At 37.2% G+C, this 20,292-nt stretch overlaps 1 protein-coding gene across 8 annotated transcripts in view; it reads left to right on the forward strand.

Moving 5' to 3' along the window:
* The window catches only part of LOC131678019 (E3 ubiquitin-protein ligase HRD1), a 39,464-nt gene that overhangs the window by 18,120 nt on the left and 1,052 nt on the right, over positions 1–20,292 (forward strand). The window lies entirely within an intron of this gene.

A 20,292-nucleotide genomic window follows, 5' to 3' on the forward strand; every position in this document is an offset into this window, starting at 1 on the left:
GGGGTTATACTCAAATGACGTAGCTATTTTCGGCGATTTTCGACAATTCCCCCTAGCAAAGAGGCCAGGGATGAAAAAAAAATAAATACGTTTTACAATTCTTTCAAATACGGCCTTTTATCAACATTTTCATTATAACAGTAAATTGCGTGCACAACAAGCCCCTTTCGTGACGAGTATAGTGTTAATAGTTTTGTTTTGAATTTTATATGTCATGGAGCATGAAGAGAAGATCTCTCAGTTCATAATCCTGCAGCTGCCAATGATTCTAAGAAACATACTTTCAACTAAATTGTGTTTGAGTTCGAAGAGAAAATTTAACTCTGTTACCAAACTAAATCAACTAGTTAGCAAGATTAGCTAACTAATGTAGCAAGTTTAATCCGCATACAAAATCTTTTCATTTTGAAGGAGTGAGCATGAGATTTTGAACGTCGCTTCCTGAACGTAACGAATTTATGTTCATTTTTGAACTATTTACCAGAAATGAAATCAGTTACAACATTCTTGTAAAATATTTTACACCAACACAAATAAAAAAATAATTCATGTTTTTATAGAATTATGAATGTTTTCGAAACCAGCATAGCGTAAAATCCAACCAAAACCTTTATTTGAAATTTGATCCATGTTTCTCATTTTTCTTCATTTTTTTATTCCTACATGTTTTTTTGTTTTGTTAAAATTTCATTGATCTATTTTTTCAAGGTGTGGATTGTATGTATATTTCTTCAATTGTAAGATTCTGCCTTTTTGCCTTTCTCATATAAAGAAAGGCTATGCAATCACTGTAAAAATCGACTTTTTAACGGAGGCCCGGAGGGCCGAGTGTCATACACCATTCGATTCAGTTCGTCGAGATCGGCAAATGTCTGTGTGTGTATGTATGTGTGTGTGTGTATGTGTGTGTATGTGTGTGTGTCATTTAAACTCACACAATTTTCTCAGAGATGGCTGAACCGATTTTCGCAAACTTAGTTTCATCTGAAAGGTATAACGCTCCCATAAGCTGCTATTAAATTTTTAGTTGATCCGACTTCCGGTTCCGGAGTTACGGGTTGAAGAGTGCGGTAACCCAGCAAATTCCCATACAAACTGGTACCACCATGATGTTCAAATGATGTAAAACATATTAAAATTGATGTAACATTACTCTAGTTTGCGGGTCTGGATCACTAATGATCAATCAAAGCAGCTTTGACCACATTGGCCACCTTTGACAGTTCATGACGCCCCCGGGGAACCCGCCAAGTTCCTAAGCTAATATCACACCCATTCCCCAACGAATTCTCTACCGATTTTTACAAACTTGATTTCAAATGAAAGATACAGTAATACCATTGACTGCTGCTGAATTTCATTCTGTTCTGACTCTTGCTTCCGGAGTTACAGGGGTGTTAGTAACGATACACTGGAATTTCCCATATAAATCGGTACAATCGTAATACCTCAGAGGCTAAAAACTATTGAAATGGTCACCAAATTACTTCTAATCGCAGATCTAGATCACTGATTGCCAATCAAACATTCTTTGAATATATTGTCCACTATCGACGATTCCGGAAGTCCGGAATTCCGGGCATATTCCACAAATAAAGTCACATTGGTTCTTCGGTGATGACTGAACCGATTTTCTCAAACCAAGTCTCAAATGGAAGGCAAAATATGCAGCTGAGTATTGTATCAGAGCCCCTCCGCCCCCCCCCCCCCCCGCCTTGCCCTTACATCTCCCTCCTTCATCACTACCGTCCCCTTGGACCACCCTCACGCCCGCATTTCCTTCATCCACCCCGTATACCAAAATAAGATGAAGGATTTCTGACGCATCCTCCACTCCCACTCTACTAACCCCCCATTCCCTCCACTTTTAAACCCATTCCACCAACATTTCAAAATATAATCACATGAAGATAACATTGAACTCATGCTGATTAAGCTAATTAAATACTATTCTTTTGCCTTTCTCATATAGAGAGGTTACGCAATTGCTCCAAAAACCGACTTTCTAACCGAGGCCCGGAGGGCCGAGTCTCATATAACATTCGACTCAGTTCGCCGAGATCGCAAAATATCTGTGTGTATGTGTGTGTGTATGTGACCAAAAATGTCACTCATTTTTCTCAGAGATGGCTGAACCGATTTTGACAAACTTAGTCTCAAATGAAAGGTGCAACGTTCCCATAGGCTGCTATTGAATTTCTAATGGATCCGACTTCCGGTTCCGGAATTACAGGGTGATAAGTACGAACACGCAGAAAATGTCGATTTTAATAAATTCTGGAATGAATGTATAAAGGTGAAATTTTTTCCAAAATATGACCACAACTGCTTCGATTTGTAGTATTAGGTCACTAACATCCATTCAAAGTCTATTTGGCCACATTGGCCACCATCGTCAGTTCCGGAAGCCCCGGCGGAAGTATCTAAATTCAGAATAACATTCACATCGGTTTCTCGGAGATGGCTAGACCAATTCGACTAAACTTGGCCTCAAATGAAATGTATTGTATTGCGTCCCCGTAAATGGCTATTTAATTTCATCCCGATCCGACTTCCGGTTCCGGAGTTACAGGCCTGGGCGTGCGATCACATAGCAAATTGTGATTCAAACCGATACTCCGATGAAAGCAAAAAAGGTAAAAATTTCGCTAAAATGTCTCTCAAACAACTTAAATTTGCTGTTCTCGGTCACCGACGGCCAACCAAACTTTCGTTGACTACATTGACCACCATAGATGGTTCCGGAAGTGCCCGGGAAAAGCGGCCACCTTTCAAAATTTACGAACTCACATCAGTTTCCCGGAAATGGTTTGGCCGATTTTCACAAACTTAGTCCCAAATGATAGCTATAATATCCCCACAGATGTCTATAAAATTTCGTACGGATCGCTTATATGGGTCCGGAAATATAGACTAAATCGTCCGGTCACATATGAAATTCCCATATAAGCCGGAACTCAATTTTTTTTTCAAAGGGGGGACCCCATGAAATTTCAGAAATCGAATTCGTATTTTTGATGCCAAACATCTTAAAAATGCATGAAACGTCGAGATTTTATGTTATCTCGAAATTTTTTTTTTATAAAGATCGACTTTTTGGGACTTTGTCGATTTCGCACCTTTTTGCCTTTCTCATATAAAGAAAGGCTATGCAATCACTGTAAAAATCGACTTTTTAACCGAGGCCCGGAGGGCCGAGTATCATACACCATTCGATTCAGTTCGTCGAGATCGGCAAATGTCTGTGTGTGTGTATGTATGTGTGTGTGTATGTGTGTGTGTATGTGTGTGTGTCATTTAAACTCACACAATTTTCTCAGAGATGGCTGGACCGATTTTCGCAAACTTAGTTTCATCTGAAAGGTATAACGCTCCCATAAGCTGCTATTGAATTTTTAGTTGATCCGACTTCCGGTTCCGGAGTTACGGATTGAAGAGTGCGGTCACACAGCAAATTCCCATATAAACTGGTACCACCATAATGTTCAAATGATGTAAAACATATTAAAATTGATGTAACATTACTCTAGTTTGCGGGTCTGGATCACTAATGATCAATCAAAGCAGCTTTGACCACATTGGCCACCTATGACGGTTCATGACGCCCTCGGGGAACCCGCCAAGTTCCTAAGCTAATATCACACCCATTCCACAACGAATTCTCTACCGATTTTTACGAACTTAATTTCAAATGAAAGATACAGTAATGCCATTGACTGCTGCTGAATTTCATTCGGTTCTGACTCTTGCTTCCGGAGTTACAGGGGTGTTAGTAAGGATACACTGGAATTTCCCATATAAATCGGTACAATCGTAATACCTCAGAGGCTAAAAACTATTGAAATGGTCACCAAATTACTTCTAATCGTAGATCTAGATCACTGATTGCCAATCAAACATTCTTTGAATATATTGTCCACTATCGACGATTCCGGAAGTCCGGAATTCCGGGCATATTCCACAATTAAAGTCACATCGGTTCATCGGTGATGACTGAACCGATTTTCTCAAACCAAGTCTCAAATGGAAGGCAAAATATGCAGTTGAGTATTGCGTAGCCGCCCCTTCCCCCCTCCCCACCTTGCCCTTACACCTCCCTCCTTCATCACTCCCCTCTTCTTGGATCACCCTCACGCCCAGATTTCCTTCATCCACCCCGTATACCGAAATAAGATGAAGGATTTCTGACGCATCCTCCACACCCACTCTACTAACCCCCATTCCCTACACGTTCAAACGCATTCCACCAAATGCAAATTATAATCACATGAAGATAACATTGAACTCATGCTTATTAAGCTAATTAAATATTATTCTTTTGCCTTTCTTATATAGAAAGGTTATGCAATTGCTCCAAAAACCGACTTTCTAACCGAGGCCCGGAGGGCCGAGTCTCATATAACATTCGACTCAGTTCGCCGAGATCGCAAAATATCTGTGTGTATGTATGTGTGTATGTATGTATGTGTGTATGTGTATGTGTGTATGTATGTGTGTATATGTGCGGATTTGTTAACAAAATGTCCACATCGGTTACTCGGAGATGGCTGAACCGATTTTTACAAACTAAGATTCAAATGAAAGGTATAATATTCCCATAGGTTGCTATTGAATTTCATTTTCAACCGACATCTTGTTCCGAATTACGAGTTGAAGAGTATGGCTACAAAACAAAATTTGTTGATTTTTCCAAATCGGTTTCTCGGAATTTTCTGAACCGATTTTGACAAACTTAATTTTAAATGAAAGGTCCATCAGCTGCTGTTGAATTTTGTGTGGATCCGAGTTCTGGTTCCTGAATTACAGGGTGATACGTACGTTCACGCAGCAAATCCCGATTCTAACGAATTCTGCGATGAATGTAAAAAGGTGATTTTTTTTTCTAAAATGTAAACACAACTGTTGAATTTGTAGATCTAGGTCCCCAACAGTCATTCAAAGTCTCTTTGGACACACTGGCCACCATCGACGGATCCGGAAGCATCCAAATTCAGAATAACGGTTATATTGGTTTCTCGAAAATGGCTAGATTTGCTCAACTTAGTCTCAAATGAAAGGTGTTGCGTCCCCAGAAACTGATATTAAATTCCATCTCCATCCGACTTCCAGCACCGGAGTTACGGGTTGTGGAGGTCGATCACATAGAAAACTCCGATTCAAACCGATACCGCGATGAATGCAAAAAGGTGCTCTTATATATACTTACCAAGTGTAATAAGAATGAAAGACATTTCCATAAAGTTATATTGTACGAACCAGCTATTAAATCATAGTTTGGAGAAATGAGAAAGGCACAATTGCACCTCTAGGTGGATTAAAACAGGTTTTTTCAGTTCAATATTACCATGGCTGTTTTTTCTTTTTCAAAATTTTAGAACTCGAATGATGATTTATTTTCGTGTATATAGTTGTCATGTGATGTATAATAATAAAATGTAATATATGCATTTAAAAGTTTTTAATGAATATAAACAACGCACACATTCTCGTGATTCATGATTGAGAAAGGCACAATTGCACCGCTAGGTGGATTAAAATAGGTTTTTAATCTATTTGCATACTTTATTTTATCCATCTTTTTACGTTCCTTACTTTTGCTTTTTGCCTTTCTCATATAAAGAAAGGCTATGCAATCACTGTAAAAATCGACTTTTTAACCGAGGCCCGGAGGGCCGAGTGTCATACACCATTCGATTCAGTTCGTCGAGATCGGCAAATGTCTGTGTGTGTATGTATGTGTGTGTATGTGTGTGTGTATGTGTGTGTGTCATTTAAACTCACACAATTTTCTCAGAGATGGCTGAACCGATTTTCGCAAACTTAGTTTCATCTGAAAGGTATAACGCTCCCATAAGCTGCTATTGAATTTTTAGTTGATCCGACTTCCGGTTCCGGAGTTACGGGTTGAAGAGTGCGGTCACACAGCAAATTCCCATACAAACTGGTACCACCATGATGTTTATTACTCTAGTTTGCGGGTCTGGATCACTAATGATCAATCAAAGCAGCTTTGACCACATTGGCCACCTATGACGGTTCATGACGCCCCCGGGGAACCCGCCAAGTTCCTTAGCTAATATCACACCCATTCCCCAACGAATTCTCTACCGATTTTTACAAACTTGATTTCAAATGAAAGATACAGTAATGCCATTGACTGCTGCTGAATTTCATTCGGTTCTGACTCTTGCTTCCGGAGTTACAGGGGTGTTAGTAAGGATACACTGGAATTGCCCATATAAATCGGTACAATCGTAATACCTCAGAGGCTAAAAACTATTGAAATGGTCACCAAATCACTTCTAATCGCAGATCTAGATCACTGATTGCCAATCAAACATTCTTTGAATATATTGTCCACTATCGACGATTCCAGAAGTCCGGAATTCCGGGCATATTCCACAATTAAAGTCACATCGGTTCTTCGGTGATGACTGAACCGATTTTCTCAAACCAAGTCTCAAATGGAAGGCAAAATATGCAGTTGAGTATGACGTCGCCGCCCCTCCTCCCCCGCCTTGCCCTTACACATCCCTCCTTCATCACTCCCCTCCCCTTGGATCACCCTCACGCCCGCATTTTCTTCATCCACCCCGTATACCGAAATAAGATGAAGGATTTCTGACGCATCCTCCACTCCCACTCTACTAACCCCCCATTCCCTCCACTTTCAAACCCATTCCACCAACATTTCAAAATATAATCACATGAAGATAACATTGAAATCATGCTGATTAAGGTAATTAAATACTATTCTTTTGCCTTTCTCATATAGAAAGGTTATGCAATTGCTCCAAAAACCGACTTCCTAACCGAAGTCCGGAGGGCCGAGTCTCATATAACATTCGACTCAGTTCGCCGAGATCGCAAAATATCTGTGTGTATGTATGTATGTATGTATGTATGTATGTATGTATGTATGTATGTATGTATGTATGTATGTATGTATGTATGTATGTATGTATGTATGTATGTATGTATGTATGTATGTATGTATGTATGTATGTATGTATGTATGTATGTATGTATGTATGTATGTATGTATGTATGTATGTATGTATGTATGTATGTATGTATGTATGTATGTATGTATGTATGTATGTATGTATGTATGTATGTATGTATGTATGTATGTATGTATGTATGTATGTATGTATGTATGTATGTATGTATGTATGTATGTATGTATGTATGTATGTATGTATGTATGTATGTATGTGTGTATGTATGTATGTATGTATGTATGTATGTATGTATGTATGTATGTATGTATGTATGTATGTATGTATGTATGTATGTGTGTATGTGCGGATTTGTTAACAAAATGTCCACATCGGTTTCTTGGAGATGGCTGAACCGATTTTTACAAACTAAGATTAAAATGAAAGGTATAATATTCCCATAGGTTGCTATTGAATTTCATTTTCAACCGACATCTTGTTCCGGATTACGAGTTGAAGAGTATGGTTACAAAACAAAATTTGTTGATTTGTCCACATCGGTTTCTCGGAATTTTCTGAACCGATTTTGACAAACTTGATTTTAAATGAAAGGTCCATCAGCTGCTGTTGAATATTGTGTGGATCCGAGTTCTGGTTCCTGAATTACAGAGTGATACGTACGATCACGCAGCAAATCCCGATTCTAACGAATTCTGCGATGAATTGGTGAGGTGATTTTTTTCCAAAATATAAACACAACTGTTGAATTTGTAGATCTAGGTCACCAACAGTCATTCAAAGTCTCTTTGGCCACACTGGCCACCATCGACGGATCCGGAAGCATCCAAATTCAGAATAACGGTTACATTGGTTTTTCGAAAATGGCTAGAACGATTTGATCAACTTAGTCTCAAATGAAAGGTGTTGCGTCCCCGGAAACTGATATTAAATTCCATATCCATCCGACTTCCAGCTCCCGAGTTACGGGTTGTGGAGTGCGATCACATAGAAAACTCCGATTCAAACCGATACCTCGATGAATGCAAAAAGGTGCTCTTATATATACTTACCAAGTGTAATAAGAATGAAAGACATTTCCATAATGTTATATTGTACGAACCAGTTATTAAATCATAGTTTGGAGAAATGAGAAAGGCACAATTGCACCTATAGGTGGATTAAAGCAGGTTTTTCTATTGCTATCACTATCACTTATTTTAATTTATAGTTTTTTCTCTGTTATTTAATTTTTTTCGCATTTTTTCGAGAAAATTCTGCTTTCTTTATTTTTTTCTTATTTTTTTTGTTATTTTGATACCCTGCTTTTTTATTTGTTTCTTTTGTCATTCCATCTAATTTTTAGGATTTGTCTATTTACTAGATTTATTCTTGTCATAGCCTTTTCCTATTTTCTTTTTTCATATTATTTTGCATTTCTAAAAGCAATTTTACTTATTCAAATTCATTCCAATTTGTCTAATTGTTTAATTTTTTACCTTTCTCCTATTTTCTTCCTCATTTTCTAGTTTTTAGTTTTCCGTTTCTCGTAGCTTTTATTTTTTTCCATTGTTCATTTAATATAAATTTATTTATTTTTTATACCTTTTTCTTAAGATTTAATTCGTTATTGTTATTTCTTCAGGTTTTCCATTTAAACTATTTTGAAAATACTTTTTCAGTTGACCATTTTCCTATACGTTAACATTGATTTTTTTTTACTCCTAAAAAGCATTTGATTTATCGTTTCTTGATACTATGCGCACTTTTTCTTAATTTTCCATTTAGTTCGTTGTTTGAATTTATTTCAAATTTCATTTCTAGTGCTTTTTCTATTCTTTAAATAATATCCATTTTATTCATTTTTTTCGTGTTAATGTCTTCATTTTTGTGTTTTTATAGTATACCATGTTGGTTTTTCTACTATTTTTTGTTTTCCGCTTTGTCTGTTTGCTCCGTTTTGGTTCAATACTTCTAATTTTCTTTACTTTTTCGTCTTTTCATCATTTAAATTTTCCAGTTTTTCAAAATTTTCTGGCTCGTCCATTTTTTTCATTTCTCTATGGTTATTTTATTCTTGTCTTTTATATATACTCCTCTAGTTTTATGCATTCTTAACGTTTTATTTATTTTTTCTATTGCTTTAAATATGTCTTGTTTTTAATGTTAAATAAATTTTATTATTCTTGATTTATCAAGTTTTTCAGTTTTATGCTTTTTTATTATTGTTGTATTCTTTTTAGTAGTTGTTTTTCATTTTCATTGATTCTAACTTTTTTCCTACTTTCCTATCGATTTTTCATTATTTTCACCATTTGTTTAATAATGTTCGACTTTTTTAATCTTCGCGATATGTTTTTCTAGTTTCCTGTTTTCCTTTATTAATTTTTTCTAGTTTTGTTTCGGTTTTTCTCGATTAAACATTAAACTCTTTTGTACATTCTTCTAATATTAAGTTTTACTATTGTTTTTTTATCTTTTACCGTTGATCACTGTTTAGATATTTTTAATTTTTATAATTACTACATTTTTAATCTTGCCATTTCCTTACTTTTATAAATACTATTAACAAAAATGGCGCTTTTCAAAGTCACCAAAACTGCCGAAGAGGTATTAAAACTCCCAAAGTATAAAAAACTCTACGTTTTTTCCTTCATTGGCACTACAAACAACTAGAGCAAAAAATGGTACATAAATATAAAATTTCTGTGTACTATACATAATATCAGTAAACTCCAATAGATTTCAAACATTGACTTTTTGTACCCAGGTAGCACAAAGTGGTAGGGGCCCGTACGTTGGACCCCCCGGGCCCGTATTTTCTCTCTGCGGCCCTGCATGCGACACCTATGATTCAGCTCATGAACTGGCAAATTGATACAATTTGCTTTTTTTCACCCGTAAGTGAGTCGTAGCTTACAACAAAATCTTCATTATCTTCTCGGAAAAAGCTAACCACTGCCAAAATATGAATGAAACGAGTAAGAAATTTAGTTTTATTTGCAATTATTCTGAAAGTACAGCCATTTGCAACTATTTGACTCATACATTTCTTCGAAATGTAATCGGGGTATTATTGTGGTTATAAAAAATCGTTCCATAAATAAAGTTCCAACTCGAAACCGAGACCCAATCAGCACCAATGTCAAACTCCTTTATATTTTGAACTACGTAGGAGATTCAGTGAAGACTATCGGAGAGAAGGATCGGCTGTGCATGATACAAAGCTGACACTTTCCTATTAGCCGGATATATTCTTTCCTCGCGTGATCTGGAGAGTTTCATGAATTTACACCATCTCATGAAGGTTTAGCTTAACTTAGGACGAACGGGACATGCTGTTGCGGCGGCTACGGTGCTCAACAAATTACATTTCGAAACAGCGCGCATATATCTCTGCGAATAATATTAGAAACCACTATGTTTTACACTCTTTTCGCAAGATGTTTACTCATCATCTGATAAAGTGATGATTTTCCTCCATTTTCATAAACAATTATCAACAAATTGATCGGTAATTTGGTGTTTAAAAGTCATTTTTTACCAATGTTTACAGAAAATATATGCACTATGACAGAACAGAATAAAATCAGCAACACTTTCCTTCCAGCGCTATCTGCGAGCGGTTTCAACGTAGAATCGCCAATTATCATTTGAAAAAAAATTGGTAAAAAAGTTTGGCTCTTTTCAAAAGACAGTCTAGCTCATTTTTGAAAAAAAAAAACAAGGTATGCAAAGTGGCTTTTTGTGACAAAGTCTTCATCTACAGAAAGTTTCATTAAAATCTGAGAGGGTGCTGCCAACTCTGAATACGATTTGGTGCGAAATTCGTCATTTCTAAAGTGATCTTAATGAAAAATCATAACTGCAAAAGTTATACAAAGAAAATCATTTTTTAAGAAACACCCTTTTTTGGTAAATTTCTTGTGAAATGAAAAGTACACGACATACAGTTTGAGTGTCTTCAATAAAGTTTTTTAAAATTTTATTTTCTTCAATTTTCTGGAAGACAGCGCAGCTCTATCTCATCCCATTAAATGTTAATTTCCTGATTTCAAAAAGATTAGAACCACTTTGCCCACTATTTAAAATAACAGAAAAGTATTGTAAAGCGCAATATATCATGAAAACGAAACTATATTTTTATATTGTCCACCGTGAAAGTAATTTAAACATATTACAAAGGGTTAATTCATGAAAAACCAAAATTTTAATATAAGTTTTTCAGTTTTCATTTTTTCAGCCTATCCTTCAGATCTTTTTCAGAGTTTTTAAAGAGGAACAAATTTGTTCTAACACACCAAAACTCTAGCTTCTATTATTTAGAAGACATAAGCACTTTATATATCAAAAACAGATTTTTTTAAATCAATTTTATGAATTTTTGAAAAATATTGTATTCGCCATAATTATAAATCTAATCATGACCTTTGTATGGTCGAAAAAGAATTATCGTTTGTTTACCCCAATGAATCATATTGTTATAACAAAAAAATCCTTTTTTTGCAAATAAGTGCTCATAACTTTTCAACGTATATAGTTAGATATGTGGTGCCATAAATCAAATTATTCTCCTTAAAACAATCTTAAAGTTATTCGAAGACTAATTCGGTATTTAATCAATACTGCGAAAGATATTTAAATAAAAGTTTTTCTAAGAAACACTAAAAACATCCTAACCTTCGATTTTAAATTTGCTGTAAAATAAATAGTATGACAGAGCTTACATGCATTCAGCAAACTTTTCCAAAATTTGTCGTTCTACAACTTCGTTGATGGTCGTTTGGCTCTAGCTAGAATGATTAAAAAGTTAATTTTTATATATCGGTAAAATTAGAACCACTCTAACTGTTGTTTTAACAAAAACAAAGGGGCTCACAAACTAGGAAACCTTCTACAAAGACTTAATAACGCTATATTGTTTAGTTTTAGTAAAATCTCAAAATTTCTGCTAAATTTGCATTCTGGACCACTGTGCATTTGGTGGGAAAATTAGAAAACATTCAAAAGGTGTATCGAAATATATTAATTGTCGATAATATATGAATGTTATGCTGTTAGTACCACTATGTGGTCTAAATTCTATTTTTACAACGAGACACGAAAGCCTTTGAAATACTGTATAACTTCGCAGAACATCTGATTGCACTATCTCTTACCATTACATAGATAGGCGTATTACCTTGAATTAATTTTGTTCACTGGCGCCATCATGTGGTAAAAGTTTGCATTTTTCAAATGACCAAATAAAGTAATTTTTGCTACTCTATCTCTTTGTAGAACATTCAAATGATCCATCTCTTACCGTTGTACAGATAGGAGCATTCCCTTTAAATTTCTTGGTTCACTACCGCCACCATCCGGAGGAATCCTGAAACTTTCCAGTGAAACCAAAAAGCCCTTTTATTCCTCTACAACTTTGTGGAACATCATAACTTTCTATATCTCATTGTTTCAGAGATATATAAGTTTTTCCTAACCTTGCCCACCTTTACATGTGGTTCACATACATGGGATAAACGGAGTAGGGGAGAGAGGGTAACAGTGGATCAGCAGGAACTATGAAACATTCGCAATAAAATCACAATGCATGATCGCAATCGTCTAATTCCCTCATATTTCACAATTTCTAATTCTTTACACGTGTTGCTATATTTTGGAAGAGATCTGCTAACTCTATCTCTTTTAATGGATATTTGTTTGTTTTGTGATAGCCAGAGTAAATTTGCAATGATAAACATTATTCCATCTTTATGAATTACCATTCATTGAATAAATGTTTAGTCTATTGCTATTTATAGCAAATTTTATGCTCAACATTTGCCGCGAACAAAGTTTTTTGGCAACTACTCATGGTTCTGTGTGATTTCACAATTTTCATGAATAGACCCATTGGGTAACTGTGAAACGATGGCGTATGGGAAACAGTGATTTTTGTTTGTTTTTGTGGTCTGTCTCAAAATGTCAATGGGTTCCGATTTTCCACACTAAATACTACTCATATAGTGCAAAATTAGTAAATTTGGCCAAATTTTGTAGAAATTGTCTCTTATTTCAGGATTGCAGCTAATATGCTATGGTGGTTCGATGTTACGCGATGATATAGTGGATTCTTTCGTAAACAAACGATTTTCGCCTCAATATAACTTTAATTCAAAGCGTTAGGATCATTCTTCGTCAAAACAAAAGAATAAAATTTATAAGTAGAATATTTCACTATAGATGACATCGTGTTTCATAGTTCCTACCCATGGGGCACACTGATACATTTTACCACCAACTGTTTATTATCCAAAAAATGTTATTTCCCGTGAATTTTACCAGCTGGAAAAAATATATGTATTAGTTAACAACATAGTGGCACTGCGTATCACTTTTGATTACACAAATAACATGTATTATCATCAAAATTAAATTGTAGAAAAAATGTGTTTCATTGTTACCCTCTCTCCCCTACGCCCTTTGCGATTGTTAAGCAGCAGTATCCAACTTTAAACGTTAATAACTCTTTAACGGTTGGTTGGATTGTCTTGCAGTTTTCGACAAACTTGTTCGGCATATCTTCAAAACCTTAACTTCTTCCTACGTGTGTGTTCGGAGCTTTACAGCGACATCTAGCAGTGATTTTGTGAACTGCGAGTGTTTCTCCATACATTTTGACCTAAAATCCCATACAAACTTTAAGCTCTTTTGGGGGAGGGGTTAGGGTTAACCGATTTCGCTCAAATTGGGACAGTGTCATTTTTTCACGATTTGGAGCGACGCTAGTGGGTGTAGATTAGTGATTTCACACATGGTCGTTTTATTGTCACCCTAATAAATATTCTATATTGCTTCTATAATCTTCCTGCTATCACATCATATGATTAAATATTCTTAGTTTGTATAACAAACATAACACAAGGCTCATAACAGTTTTTGCAACCGACCGAGACGGTTGTGCCTCCAGGTGGAAGGATTTGTTCTCGAGAGAGTGACGGAGTGCGAGACGCTGTATGCGTTATTGTGGGAGAGAGAGAGACCAGTTTGTTAAGTGTGAGTCGACAGTTGATACGTCGGAGGCGTGGTCAACGGCATCCTCGACAAGTGGTGTTTTGACAGCAAACCGCGGGTAGACGAATTTGCCTACCGCGGTGGCAGAGATCGACAGTGATCGTGCCTGTACACACAGAAAAAAATATAGTGTATTGGTGTCGTCGGGCAATTCTAATCGACGAGAGGGAAGCGTCACAGGTAGACCCATTTGCTCTATTTGTCTACCGCAGAAGTGGTACGACGAATAAGGAAAACAAGTGGCACTGAAAAGTGCCGCATCGACAGTGGGATTTTCGCAGCAAGCCACAGGTAGCCACATTTGTCTACCGAGGTGGTGGAAACGGAGAGAGCGCGCTTGTGGTGGTGATACCGACGAGCAGCTTAATCGGAGAGAGTTTTGAAGTGTTGCAGGTAGGACTATTTCTCTACTGAAGAAGCAACGCGACGAAGAAGAACAGCAGGTGTCACATTGTCAAACAACGGGCACCGAGTTTACAACGTAACACATGAGGTGTGTTCTACAGGTATAACAGGTATATTTTTCATTCCTTTTTGTGATAGTTTTTCTTGCTAGGTAAAATGGATGAAGAGATGGGAGAACGAGTAACAGACCCTCCCCCTAAGCCTTATGCTGAAAATGTAAATCCGACTAGAATTAAAATTTACCCAGAGTCAACGGGACCATGGATTGTATTTATTAGGCGTAAAGTAAAGGCGCTAAATATTATTCAAATTTCTAAAGATTTGACTTCGCGATTCTCGGATGTAAAAGAGATCGTCAAAGTCAATAAAGATAAAATACGCATTGTCGTTGGTAGTTTCAAACAAGCCAATGCAATTGCTTCTTGCGAGCTTTTTACGCGTGAGTATAGAGCGTATATTCCTTCAAAGGAAATTGAAATTGATGGGGTCATTACAGAATCGAGTTTGACTGTTGATGACTTAGTTAAGCATGGGGTTGGTCGTTTCAAAGACACCATACTTAAAGACGTAAAAATACTTGAATGCAAGCAATTGCATTCAGTATCACACGAAGGAGATAAAAAAGTTTATCGACTGTCTGACTCATTTCGAGTGACTTTCGCTGGGTCTGCGCTGCCCAACTATGTCATTATCGATAAGATTCGTCTCCCTGTTCGCCTTTTTATCCCTCGTGTAATGAATTGCCTTAATTGCAAACAGCTTGGCCACACAGCCACTTACTGTTCCAATAAGGCACGGTGTGGCAAATGTGGGGGTTCTCATCAAGAGGATACATGTAATGAAAATTCAGAAAAATGTTTAATGTGCGGAGAAAACTCACATGAGGTCCCTGCATGCCCCATTTATAAATTGCGTGAGGATAAAATTAAACGATCCTTGAAGGAGAGGTCTAAGCGCTCCTATGCAGAAATGTTGAAAAATGCTACCCCTAAACCCATCTTCTTAGAAAACACTTACACATCTCTATTTTCGGAACAGTCTGACTCTGACGGAGCGTGCGAAGGTACATCATTTGTTTTACCCGGAAATTCCAGAAAAAGAAAACAGTCTTCTTTTCCCAAGCTGCCAAGCAAGGGCCTTAAAATTTCTCCACCAATAGATAAACTGCGCCCAAAACCGAAAAATTCCGATTCAAAACCGAAATCAATTCCGCCCGGTTTTGGGAACGTACAATCCAAACAGAACACCATTACTGGAAATAATAAAATTTCGACTTCCTCTGAGCCTCAGCCGGGGGTAGGATTATTGAAATTTTCTGAAATTGTTGATTGGATTTTTAAAGCATTCAATATTTCTGAACCACTAAAGAGTATACTTTCAGCTTTCCTCCCAACAATTAGAACATTTTTAGAGCAGCTGATTGCTCAATGGCCCATCCTTGCAGCGATTGTATCTTTCAATGGGTAATTCACCTCCTCCAATGAAAGATTCCATCACTGTTTTACAGTGGAATTGCAGAAGTATCATACCTAAAATTGATTCCTTAAAAATTTTACTGCATAATTTAAAATGCGATGCTTTTGCTCTATGTGAAACATGGCTTACCTCAAACATTAATTTCAACTTAAATGATTTCAACATTATTCGCCTAGACCGAGACACCCCGTATGGAGGAGTGCTTCTAGGAATTAAAAAGTGCTATTCTTTCTATAGAATTAACATCCCCTTGTTTGCGGGCATTGAGGCTGTAGCTGTCCAAACGAACATTAAAGGCAAAGACATGTCTATCGCTTCTATATATATACCTCCCAAAGTTCAAATTGGACAACGTCAAATTTTTGAGGTAGTGGAATCCATGGCTGCTCCGCGTCTGATACTGGGAGACTTCAACTCGCACGGAGTATTGTGGGGTTCCCTCTACAATGATAATCGATCCTCTTTGATTTACAATGTTTGTGACGAATTTAATATGACAGTTTTAAATACTGGCGAAACAACACGCATCCCCAGACCTCCTGCACGTCCAAGTGCATTAGATCTATCTCTGTGCTCGACATCACTTCGGTTAGACTGCACGTGGAAGGTTGTACCTGATCCTCACGGTAGCGATCATTTGCCAATCGTTGTTTCAATTAACAGTGAATTAGGCCTTACGAATTCAATCAATGTTCCTTATGACTTAACACGAAATATTGATTGGAAAACATACGAAACATTAATTTCCACTTCTCTTGCTTCGACAGAAGAGCTACCCCCTACCGAAGAATATGAATTCCTAGCGGGTTTAATTATTGAAGCAGCAGAACAAGCCCAAACGAAATGCAATCCTGGAATGACAATAAATAGACGGCCCCCTAATCCTTGGTGGGACAAAGAGTGCTCTGATGCATATGAAGCTAAACAAGTTGCCTACAAAGAAATTATGAAACAGAAAGGGGGTATACGTGAGAACTTTGAAAATTATTTCATTTTGCAAAACAAATTTGACAGTATACGTCGTGCCAAAAAATCTAGTTATTGGAGACACTTCGTTAATGGCTTGTCAAGAGAAACATCAATGAGTACTCTTTGGAACACAGCCAGAAGAATGAGGAATCGAAACGTGACTAATGAAAGCGAAGATTTTTCGAATCGTTGGATATTTAATTTTGCCAAGAAAATTTGTCCCGATTCTGCTCCTGCGCAGAAAATCACTCGCGATGCTCCCACAAGTAACGATTTCATAGATTCGCCTTTGACAATGATGGAATTCTCAATTGCACTCCTCTCATGCAACAATAATGCTCCGGGACTAGACAGAATTAAATTCAACTTGGTGAAGAATCTGCCTGACCTAGCAAAAAGACGCTTGTTGAATTTATTCAATAAGCTTCTTGAGCAGAACATTGTCCCGCACGACTGGAGACAAGTGAGAGTTATCGCTATTCCAAAACCGGGAAAACCAGCCTCCGATCATAACTCGTATCGACCGATTGCAATGTTATCCTGCATCAGGAAATTGTTGGAAAAAATTATCCTACGACGTCTCGACAATTGGGTTGAGGCGAACGGCTTGCTATCAGATACCCAGTTTGGTTTTCGGAGGGGAAAGGGAACGAATGATTGTCTGGCGCTACTTTCGTCAGAAATCCAACTAGCTTATGCAAAAAAAGAACAAATGGCGTCTGTGTTCTTAGACATAAAAGGAGCATTCGACTCTGTTTCCATTGATGTTCTCTCAGAGAAACTACATCAATGTGGTCTTTCACCAATATTAAATAATTATTTATACAACTTATTGTCAGAAAAGCACATGCATTTTTCATATGGCGATTTGGCAACATTCAGAATAAGTTACATGGGCCTCCCACAAGGTTCTTGTTTAAGCCCCCTTCTCTACAATTTTTACGTGAATGATATTGATAATTGTATTGTCAGCCCATACACTCTAAGACAACTTGCAGATGATGGCGTGGTTTCTGTTACAGGACCAAAAGCCTTAAATTTACAACAACCACTGCAAGATAGTTTGGATAATTTATCAAGTTGGGCTTTAAAGCTGGGCATCGATTTCTCTACAGAGAAAACAGAGTTGGTCGTTTTCTCAAGGAAGCGTGATCCAGCTCAGCTTCAGCTTCAGTTGGTTGGTAGAACGATAGCCCAAGTCCTGACTTTTAAATACCTTGGAATTTGGTTCGATTCTAAAGGCACATGGGGAGGCCACATTAGGTATCTAATAACGAAATGCCAACAAAGGATAAATTTTCTGCGAACAATAACTGGATCATGGTGGGGTTCTCATCCAAGTGACATGATAAGATTGTATCAAACAACAATACTTTCAGTAATGGAATATGGGTGCATCTGTTTCCGTTCAGCTGCGAACACTCACATTATTAAACTGGAACGGATACAGTATCGCTGTTTACGAATTGCCTTAGGTTGCATGCAGTCGACCCATACGATGAGTCTTGAAGTACTAGCGGGAGTTCTTCCTTTAAAAGACCGATTCTGGGATCTTTCTTCTCGTTTACTTATTCGATGTGAGGTTATGAACCCACTGGTAATTGAAAATTTTGAAAGACTTGTCGAGCTTCAACCCCAAACCAGATTCATGACAGTGTATTTCAATCACATGTCACAAGAAATAACGCCTGCTAGGTATGTTCCCACATACGTCAATATACTAGATATTCCTGAATCCACTTTATTCTTCGACACGTCCATGCAAGCAGAGATTCGTGGAATTCCGGATCATCTACGCTCGCGGGAGATCCCTAAAATATTCACAAGTAAATATCAACACATAGACTGCCTTAAAATGTTTTACACTGATGGGTCACGAATCAGTGAGGCCACTGGTTTCGGTATTTTCAACAATAATTTTTCAATTTCTCTCAAACTTGCAGAACCCGCCTCTGTTTATATAGCGGAACTAGCAGCAGTTCACTATAGTTTGCAAATAATTAATACTTTACCCCCGAACCATTACTTTATCCTCACTGATAGTCTCAGCACAATTGCAGCTCTACGCTCAAAGAGGATTGATAATCACGATCCATTCTTTTTGGGGAAGATACGAGAATCTCTGAGTAACCTGACAAGAAAATGTTATAAATTTACCCTAGTGTGGCTCCCCGCCCATTGCTCTATTGCGGGCAATGAGAAAGCTGATAATTTAGCCAAGATTGGTGCACTAGATGGTGAAATATATGAAAGACCCATCGCTTACAATGAATTTTATAGCGCTTCTCGACAGAGGACACTTGCTAGTTGGCAAACATCTTGGGACAATGGAGATATGGGACGATGGCTACACTCAATTATCCCTAAAGTATCAACGAAGGCATGGTTCAAAGGATTGGATGTAAGTCGGGACTTCATCCGTGTGATGTCTAGGCTCATGTCCAATCATTATACTTTAGATGCGCATCTCCGTCGTATTGGGCTCGCTGAGGGTAATCATTGTGCTTGTGGAGAAGGTTACCATGACATTGAGCATGTTGTTTGGTCCTGCACTGAATATCGTGAAGCCAGATCACAATTAGTAGATTCTTTACAAGTCCGAGGAAGACCAATCCATGTTCCTGTTAGAGACATCCTGGCGTATCGCGATCCTCTATACATGGATCTTATCTATCATTTTCTAAAAACAGCGTCTGTCAAAATTTAATTAAATTCATCTCCTCATACTCTCATCCAAGGCTAATCATTCACCAATTAAAGGAACCTAGAATATTTAGTTTTTAAATTTAGACAATAACAGAAAAAAAAGTAAATAAATACACCCGAAAATACTAGATCAGTATGAAATACAACAATGTAAGGAAAAAAGCAAACAATAAAGTGATTTCAGTGTTAGTTTTAGACAAAGTACTAGTATAGTTAAAATTAGTCTTAAGGATTTTTGTAACGTGCTATGTAAAAAAAGAAACTGGCGTAAAAAGCTATTGCAAATGCCGTGTCAAATAAACGTATGAAAAAAAAAAAAAAAAAAATAACACAAGGTGCTACAAGAGCAATAAAATCCTGTCAATCCTATTTTGCATTTGATTATCTGCTCTAAAGGGGTCGTTCATAAATTTACGGTACATCCAAAGGAAGTTGTTATGTTTCTACCATTATTTCATTTAGTGCGTGAGTTTGACTGAATTGGTAGTGGACCACACAACTGATGCCCAAGTGACTTTCACAATTATACTGGGTTATGCCAGTATGATGCCCGTAGTGGTTCCGAAACTCTAGCGAAATCTTCTTCCAGCACCCGCGGCTGCTTATTCGGGGAGTCATTCGCGTGAGTGCCGGAGGGTTAAAAGTATAGCAGAAAGCATGGTGTTATACCTGGTTTTAGAATTTTATTATAAAATAAATTGTAACATGTGGGAGCAGCAGAAGAAACTAAAACGTGTTGTAGCAT

The sequence above is a fragment of the Topomyia yanbarensis genome, chromosome 1 (assembly GCF_030247195.1).
Source record: "Topomyia yanbarensis strain Yona2022 chromosome 1, ASM3024719v1, whole genome shotgun sequence".
Lineage (NCBI taxonomy): Eukaryota > Metazoa > Arthropoda > Insecta > Diptera > Culicidae > Topomyia > Topomyia yanbarensis.